Genomic DNA, 9259 nt, shown 5'->3' with positions numbered 1-9259 from the left:
TAATGATAACTGCATTGGTTATGTTGGCAATTGCTAGAATACCAAATTAGTATTATTCTGAAAATTGGTACATAAACTGGAAGAATGGTATTTATCTGGACTTTCCTGTACAACCTATCTTTTGGGGAGACCAACTCATTGATGACCTAAAGTTCTTATTTATAGAATAATTCCAATCAATAAATACAGGCAGAATTATTGTGCTAGAATACCGTTTTGCAACCCTAATGAAATAGTAACCCTAACAATGATCATCAATAGCTTCCAAATCCATTGACAAGAAATGTCTTACTGTGCTCACTTCAGCAGCACATGTACTAAAACTGGAATGATACAGAGATTAGCATGGCCCCAGAGCAAGAATGACACACAAATTCATGAAGCGTTCCATATCTTTTAAAAAAGAAAAGAGGGGAGAAACCAAGATGGCGGCATAGGTAAACACCGGAGATTGCTGCCTCCCACAACCACTTCAAAAATACAACTAAAAGACGGAAAGGACATCATCCAGAACCACAGGAAGGCTGGCTGAATGGAAATTCTACAACTAGAAGGAAAGAGAAAAGCATACCGAAAATCAGAGGAGGCGCAGTGAGGAGGTGAAATACTAAGGTGCAGAGGTGTGTGCGGAGCAGGCTGGCGGCTGAGGGCACGGTTGTCGTTTTCAATCGGGAGGGAGTCTCAGGCTCTGCGCTCCAGTTCGGGCGAGTCTCTAGGGACCCAGACTCATACAGGAGAAGCGGGACTGTCTGGCATCAGTCAGAACCCGAGGGCAGCTTTCTCTCCGAGGGGCTTGCAGCGATTAATGGGACACTGAGAAGCAGAGTCTCTGAGGGCAAGATTGAGAGCAGCCATAATTGCTATCCCCACCCTGTTGATCCCGTGGGACCCGCCCTGCCCAAGCCCTGCAGGGAGACTTTTGCTGGATAGCCTCAGGCAAAGGCTAGATTAGCACCTCCCTAGAGATCCAGGAGCCAGGAAGCCGAGAGGTCAGAATGGGACCATCCAGTTTGCAGCTCCATGGGACCATAAAAGACACAGTCAGGGGGCAGACTCAGTGAGCACCAAAGCCCCATTGAAGCAAGTCTAGCCCCAGAGGGGTGTCTCCAGCACAGAAGTTCTCCCACTGCCGACACAGCTGATTCTCACAGCCAATTGGCCTGGAGGTCAATTCCTCCCAGTGATAACTACAACAATCAAGGCTTAATTACAACAAGACTGTGCACAAAGCCCACAAGGGGGTGCACCAAGAGTGTCTACCTCAGGTAATTGGGACACTTAGCACAGAAAGGCACTCTATCGACACAGTGAAGCATAAAAAATGCCGAGACAAAGAAACAGGACACAAATGACAGAATTGGAGGAAAGCAAACTGCTGGATATAGAGTTCAAAACCACACTTTTAAGGTCTTTAAAGAACTGTCTAGAAGCCGCAGATAAATGTAGTGAGATCTTCAAGAAGACTGGTGAGACCACCGATAAATGTAGTGAGTTCTTCAAGAAGACTGGTGAAACCCTCGATGTTGTGATAAAGAACCAACTAGAAATTAAGCATACACTGACTGAAATAAAGAATATTATACAGACTCCCAACAGCAAACCAGAGGATCGCAAGAATCAAGTCAAAGATTTGAAATACGAAGAAGCAAAAAACACCCAACCGGAAAAGCAAAATGAAAAAAGAATCCAAAAATACGAAGATAGTGTAAGGAGCCTCTGGGACAGCTTCAAGCGTACCAACATCCGAATTATAGGGGTGCCAGAAGAAGAGAGAGGGCAAGATATTGAAAACCTATTTGGAGAAATAATGACAGAAAACTTCCCCTACCTGGTGAAAGAAATAGACTTCCAAGTCCAGGAAGTGCAGAGAACCCCAAACAAAAGGAATCCAAAGAGGACCACACCAAGACACATCATAATTAAAATGCCAAGAGCAAAAGACAAAGAGAGAATCCTAAAAGCAGCAAGAGAAAGAAAATCAGTTACCTACAAGGGAGTACCCATACGACTGTCAGCTGATTTCTCAACAGAAACTTTGCAGGCCAGAAGGGAGTGGCAAGAAATATTCAAAGTGATGAATACCAAGAACCTACAACCAAGACTACTTTATCCAGCAAAGCTATCATTCAGAAGTGAAGGCCAGATAAAGAGCTTCACAGATAAGAAAAAGCTAAAGGAGTTCATCACCACCAAACCAGTATTATATGAAATGCTGAAAGGTATCCTTTAAGAAGAGGAAGAAGAAGAAAAAGGTAAAGATACAAATTATGAACAACAAATACACATCTATCAACAAGTGAATCTAAAAATCAAGTGAATAAATAATCTGATGAACAGTATGAACTGGTGATTATAATAGAATCAGGGACATAGAAAGGGAATGGACTGACTATTCTCGGGGGGGGGAGGAATGTGGGGGGTGAGGGAAGAGATTGGACAATAATCGTGCACCTATGGATTAGGACAGTGGGTGGGGAGTGAGGGCGGTGGGTGGGGTGGGAACTGGGTGGAGGGGAGTTATGGTGGGAAAAAAGAGTAACTAATGTAATAATCTGAACAATAAAGATTTAATTTTAAAAAAAAGAAAAGAAAGAAATGTCTTACTGACTGGTTCAAACTGACATCACCTGAGCTCACTGATGAACTTCAGATCCCAAAAGGAAAGACTCCAGCCTTCCATGCTCCTGGTGGATGCAACAGAAAATATGGCACCAACTGGTGGATAGTTTTACAAAGAAAATCCAATTCTAATCAAGCCTTTAGATCTAATTATCAACTTATACAAAATATAATAGAGAAACAACAGCACAGAGTCAGCAACTCCAGAATGTGGAAAATTCTACAGAACAAATGTCTCATCAAATAAATAACAAGGGGGGTGGGGGAAAGAGGGAAAACTTTTGGCTGAGAAAAAAACAGGTACAGATATGGAGCACATTGTTTTATTTCCTTTTTTAACTGTAAAAAGAAGCAAAGAGATGTAAGCATTGACTGGATATTAGATAACATTACGTAATTATTTTTCATATCTCTAGTGTGATAATGATAAAATGCTTATGTTTTTTAAATAGTTCATTTCTCTTAGATATACATAGTTAAGCATTTATTAATGAAATGGTATAATATTTGGATTTTCTTTTAGATAACTTTGGGGGACATTAAAGCAGGGATAGAGGACAGGGGTATAAGTGAAACAAGAAAAAAAGCTGTAGCTTAATGCTTAACTTCGGTTTCCCTAATCAAAATGTCTACTCTTCACAGATATTTATAAATGTGTTATTAATTCTATCAGAGAATAAGAATCACATATGGTTGTGTGGCGATAATTTTCGTTTTAAGTTTAAGGTAATTTCAGATATTTTCTAAATATTGTTTATGTGCCCCTCGTCCTCAGCACAAAGATTGGCAAAACCAAGAGTGCCCTACAACCCTAGTTCTTCTGTTGGGGAAACACCTCAACTGTAGCCTTGGTGACCATGCTGCCTCCAACCCCACCCAGGCCTGGCACTGCAGTTTTCATGGGCTGCTCTTTGGGGCATGGAAACCCACTCACCCGATCACTCATCTCCATGTAGAGTCTCCTTTACGTCCAGCCAAGTCTTGATGGCTCAAAGCAATGGCTTCTGAGTGTTTTCTTGACATCGTATGACCCACATTTATCAAATTAAATTGGAGATTCCATGTAAATGCCTTTCCCTGTTCCTTTCTGCTAAGCCTCCTTCTCACTCCTGTTAGAACTCTTAGCTCTCCTTTTCCTGAAAGTCTCCTGCCTCAAGGAATAGCCTGAGACAGTCTCTCTGGCTTCCTGGCACAGGGGAACACGTGGCCTCCCCTCTCACCTCCAGCGACAGAGGTGTCATTGCTTGTTGGCCTTGGCCAATCTGAAATCATTGCAACCAGAGAGAATGAATGGGCTTCTTAAGATTAGAGACAACGCTGCACACGAAGCCCTCAGTGTCTAAAGGCAGTGAGCGATCAGCGATTGAGACCTATCGGCCAGTGCTGTCCTGCTCATGGCGAGCTGTGCCCCATGCGGGACACAGGGTGCTGTCATAGAGCAGGCCTGAGCTTTGGAATCAAACGCATGTTGGTTTGGAATCCAAATCGCCCTCTTACTGGATATCTTACTAGGGACAATAACTATTGCTTTCCGGGCCTCTGTTTCCTCCTCTGTGCAAGGCGCTCAGCAGCTGCTCCACCGCTTTGCTTTGAAACCCACAACCCTGAGCGCTGAGCTCACCCTGGGAGCCTGGAAAGGTTCTTTGTGAACTGCAAAAGGGCTACCTTGGCAGCTGAAGCTGATTGTCCTAGAACATCATGTCTGTGCGCAAAGCAAATAGTTGACTCATCTCATCTTGTTCCAGAGGTCTTCGTTTATCTTTCTGGGTTTCCAGTCTTGCTCTCCGGCCCGGAAAGCCTTTGGCCCCAGACCCCTTCAAGTTCAGGGCTCTTGCATTTAGCAGATCACATGGCGGCAACCTCCCGGGTCACTTATCTTGATAAGGCACCGTGGGAGAGAAAGCTCTGCCAGGGACGCTCACAGCTGCCACGCTGGTGCCGAAAGCGGGAGAGCGGTTAGGAGGCGGTTAGGAGGTTCTGCCGTTCTCCACTCGTCTGACAATGACGGACGATCTCCTGCCAAGGCTGGGCAAGCTGGTAATTAACGATCTGGTAATGGCACCAACTGTCCGCTGCCCGCTCGTTTGTCTTCCCTGTGAGGAGAGATTAAGAGCTGTGGATACAGTCTGGCGCTCCTGTCATTCCACGGGTTTCCCGATTTCTGTTGTTTTAAGGCCCGATGACCTGGAGAAGGTGCCAGTAGTGCGGGGTGAAGTGTGAGAGAGCTTTGCAGGAGTTCCCAGGGACATCAGAGGCAGAAGGACGGGAAGAGGAAACAGTGTGAGTATCAATCACGGGCCAGGAATATACCAGGTCTTTAACATTTCTCCTTCCACGAAAGCCTCAGGGCAGCCTTAGAAGGAGATGTGGGAGGATCACCCCCGTTTGTAGGTGAAGAAACTGATTTTCAGAGAGCAAGGAACGTGTCTAAGTCCACATGGCTGGCAAATGGTTCACCTGGGAGTTCAACACGATCAGTTTGATTCCAAAACGATTATTTTTAGCCGCTGTGTGCATGCTCCTGAAGAAAGGCAGTATCTGCAGAATCTAAACATGTTGTTTGGAGATACATGCATACATGCAATTATGGGTACAGCAACCTACACAGAACTCCGATGTCATGGAGGAAGAGGTGGAACCTGGGAAGAACCCAAAACAGCTTTTCAGGTTGTGTGGGAACTTCATGAATGCTCCTTTCACATTGGGCTTCATCACTGACGTGTGTCAATAGCATATGAAAATCTGGCCCTTCTCTAATCCTAAACAGATGCTCTCATGGGCCAATGATTTTTGGCAAAAATAAGCCCATTCATCAGAATTATTGTACAGAATATTACACTAGTGCTATTAGAGATTCGAAATAAAAAGAAACAACGTTTTGCATGATACAATAAGCTAAGGGGGCTAAGCTAAGGTGCCTGAAAAATACTCATTATTTTAGCAGCTTCATTGAGGTCATCTGCCCTTTGCTCAATTTTGCAGGGATTTTTCTCTTGTCTACAGAGAGGATGCTCAGTTGACTGGAATTCCATCCCCCTCCTGGTGCTGCCCTTTGCAGACCTGCGGCCCAGGGCCTGAGCCCCGGCCCTGTCAGTGCCACTGCCTGCCCGTGGGGCGCTCCTGGAGCAATCCACTGTCACCAGAGCTGGGGTGGGGCGAAGCCTGTGTCCCTCTCGGCTGCTTCTTTTCAAAAAGGAGCGGTAAGCCTCCTCCGGAGAGACCCTTTCCAAAGGGAAACGGCAGCAATGCCATCACTGACGCAGGGACACTTCCCTGCTGCAGGCACAAATTTGGCATCAGCTCCACTTCCGCTCCCTGCTGGGAGGGCGAGCCTTGGAGGCAGACGCCTCCCGGTGCCCAGCCTGGAACCTGCTCGCAGGACAGGTACAAACACACGTAATTGATGGAGTGAGGGTTGCTTTAGCACCGCTGCAACTTGTGTCTCAAAGAAGTCAGCGCCCACTCGCCTGGGCCTGGGTTCTACCGACCATGACCACCCTCTGGGTTTCCACCTGGTGTGCCCCTGTCTCCCCACCACCACCAGTGTCTCCCCTCAGATCATTCCTCCCTCTGAGTGTTATCTCAGAAGCGAGGTGGGAAGTGTCCATGGCAACCGAGCAACCAGCAACCATGGATGTGTGGGGCTCCAAGTGCTTCCCATACAGGCACCAGTCAGAGATACGGCTCTCTTCCCACGGTAGAGTAAACGAGCTTTTGAATGCATTTTGATTGGAGCAAGCTTTTATTGATACTTCAATTGCGGTAAAGAAATACATTTCCATCAATTTAAGTCCAACAACATGAAAGGGAGAAAATGCGGCCCCAAAATTTTCCTCTTCTATCACACTAGGATTAATTTAGATTACCGCTCCATCTACAGTTTTCATTTTTCTAGGTTTTGTTGCCGAAATGTCTGCAGTTTTTCAACATCACATAAAATTCTTAAATATATTTTGAATATTTGAAAATGGTGGGAGAAGGGCACAGGGCCCTTTGGGGAGCCCGTGGTCATCGGGTAAGGGTGCTCTCCCTCCTCTTTCCTTCCTTCCTGTCAACCCTGCCTTCCCAACCAAGTCATTTGAGGCCCCACCCTTCACCCCCGGCTGGTAGGTCAAGTCTGGTGACCCTGAGACTCTGAGCAGAACGCCTGTCCTCTGATGTGAGCAGGATGGACACCACATGGTCCAGGGTGCTGACTCCCCGCAGTGGGGGCTCAGTGCCCACACAAGGAGAGGCGGAGTCGGTGGTGGTGCGTTTCCTTCTCCAGCTTTGTAACGAGCATCTCAGAGCAGAGGAAAGGGTTGGGGTGCGCTGTTCTCCCCAGGCCCTGCTGGGGACCAGGAGGAGGCAAGGGGAACTTGTGCCTCTCGGGAATGTATTGCAGCTTATTTGGGTTTGTCAGATATTAGCCTAATTAATTTCACCAATTTTTTGCTTAAGGTACATCCCCCCCGTGAGAAACACTAATCTGGCAGGTAGTGTGACCTGCTTTGCTCTTTGGTTCCTCCACAAAGTCTTCATCCCCCTGCACAACTTCCTTCTTTCTAAAATTTCCATCATATAATCAATTAACCCCAAAAGCACACAAAGAGGTGGTGAGCCATTGTAGCTACCAGATGCGGGGCTGTCTGGATAGCTTCGCAAGTGACAGCTGAGGCTCCCATTGTGGGCTCTAAGGCTCGGCAGGGCCAGGACTTCTCCATCTATTGTTTTTAAATCGGGTCATTCTAGGTTTTCAAAAATAACTCAACTAGACAGGAAAAAATGTCTTAGATAATCATTTTGTAGCAACATCACTGCCAAGCCAGTGGGCAGTCCCAGCTCCCCCGAGCTCTTATCTTATCTGCCCAAAATTATTCTTATCTGTCCCAAATTAAGGGAAGTTGTTATTTCACATTAGAGCAATTCAGAGAAGAAGCAATGCCCTGACCTTTGGCAAAGAACATTCGAAGTTGGTCCTCCTCCATCTCTCCTCATAGCCAAGGGTCTCTCCACTCAGAATTTTGCAGGAGCCACCGACCACTCAGAGATCCCAACCAATCCACTTAGCCATGGGACAGAGAGAGTGCCAACCGCACAGTGGAGAAAGTCAAAATCGCACGCACATGAAGCTCCTAGGTCCATGCACTGTGTGTCAAACACTGGGTGCCATCAGCAATGGATTAGAACAATGTCTTGCTCCTAAAAGCTACCAGTCCAGGGAGAAAGCAGGTACAAAATACAAGACCCACTGGGTTGTGGACAAAAAATTAGGGGCATTTATTATATACCATTTAACTACCGGGAAGAAAATGAGGATAATTCAACAATTTTTGTAAATATTTCCCAAAAGCTTAGAATCATGATACTTGTGATACTTTATTGTATATAGTAAAAAAAATATATATATGTTATTTGCATTTTTATTGGATTTGTCTGCCAGTAACAGAAATGCCAACAAGGTTGGCTTATCTGTTTGCAGTAACAAGTGGTGTACAGGAAGCAGCCCACAGCTATTATAGAGCTCAGTGTCACAAGGATACAAGCCCCACCTGTTGTCCCTGACCCGCCATCCCTAGCGTAAGGCTTCTGTACCATAGCGACAGCGGCTGCATTCCCAGGCACTGTGCACGTTCCAAGATGGAAGAAGGATGATGGGTGGTGAGGTGAAGGCCAGAGGGCCAGAGGCACAACTCAGCCTGTTGCTTCATCAGAAATAATTTGGTTCTGCTTTAAGCTTCACCTTGCAGCTTCTGTTTCTACCTAAGCAGCCATAATTAGATCACATGTGCACCCATAAGTGTTAGGGCATCTGTACTATCCAATGCCAGGGTTCTATTAATAAGAACACAGAAGAGAATGGACATTCTCTGGTGTGTTGAGGAAGATGGAGGCTGTCAGTGTCAGGAGCGGAGTGAGTGGGGCAAAGGCTTCTACTCTGAGATGGAAAGCAGGTGGAGGTGCTCCAGCAGAGAGGCAGCATGACCCAACTTACATTTATTTCTTATTTTTATTAGTTTTTGTTAATCCTCACCAGAGATTATTTTTTCCATTGATGTTTAGAGAGAGAGAGAGAGAGAGAGAGAGAGAGAGAGAGAGAGAGAGACATCAGAGAGAGACATCAATGTGAGAGACATACATCAATTGGTTGCCTCCCACACATTCTCCAACTGGGGCCAGGGATCGAACCTGCAACCCAGGTATGTGCCTTTGAAGCCCTTGATTGGGAATAGAACTTGTGACCCTTCGGTGTGCAGGCTGACACTCTAACCACTTAGCAACACTGGCCAGGGCTGGGCTTACATTTTTTTAATATATTTTTTTATTGATTTCAGAGAGGAAGGGAGAGAGAGATCAAAACATCAGTGATGAGAATCATTGATTGGATACCTCCTGCACACTCCCCACTGGGGATCGAGCCCACAACCCAGGCATGTGCCTTCGACTCCCAGAGTCGAACCTGGGACCCTTTAGTCCGCAGGCCAATGCTCTATCCACTGAGCAAAACTGGCTAGGGCTTGGCTTACATTGTAAAAGAATCACTGTAGCTACTGCCTGGAGACTTAACTGTAATGGAGGGCCTGGAGGGCAAAGGAAAAATTGGGGGACCAAGTGCTACTACCTATTATTGTTCCCCACTTTGGTCTGCAGCTGTTGTAAT

The 9259-nt window shown here is 46.0% G+C and overlaps 1 non-coding gene across 1 annotated transcript; it reads left to right on the top strand.

Annotated features, from left to right (window-relative positions):
- Positions 1-293: 293 nt before the first annotated feature.
- Positions 294-397, top strand: LOC111828370. The gene has a single exon (XR_002832218.1). It is a non-coding gene; the product is annotated as a U6 spliceosomal RNA (small nuclear RNA).
- Positions 398-9259: the final 8862 nt, after the last annotated feature.

The sequence above is a fragment of the Myotis lucifugus genome, unplaced genomic scaffold, assembly GCF_000147115.1.
Source record: "Myotis lucifugus unplaced genomic scaffold, Myoluc2.0 scaffold_343, whole genome shotgun sequence".
Taxonomy (NCBI): Eukaryota; Metazoa; Chordata; class Mammalia; order Chiroptera; family Vespertilionidae; genus Myotis; species Myotis lucifugus.
The sequence above is the reverse complement of the archived record's forward strand: the minus strand, read 5'-3'. Positions and strand labels throughout refer to the sequence as shown.